This window comes from Cystoisospora suis (assembly GCF_002600585.1).
Source record: "Cystoisospora suis strain Wien I chromosome Unknown contig_89, whole genome shotgun sequence".
NCBI lineage: Eukaryota > Apicomplexa > Conoidasida > Eucoccidiorida > Sarcocystidae > Cystoisospora > Cystoisospora suis.
In genome coordinates, this window is record NW_027152891.1 from 18034 (window position 1) to 18261 (window position 228).

Sequence of the window (228 nt, forward strand, 5' to 3'; positions counted from 1 at the left end):
TGGAAGAAATCAAGTTCGTGATTTCTAAACTATAATCTAGTTAATGAGTTGCCGGTTCGCGCGCTCGTGTTTTTTACTGGCTTCTATCTCTTCGCGTTCCAGCTCAGTTCCTTTCCTCGCTTCCGACCGAGCGGGACAGAAGTCCCTTTTTACGCGTCAGAGGCCTGACCGGTCGACTGTATCTCTGCTCTCACTTCTCAAGAGAAGAACACCTCCTCGACGGGAGGT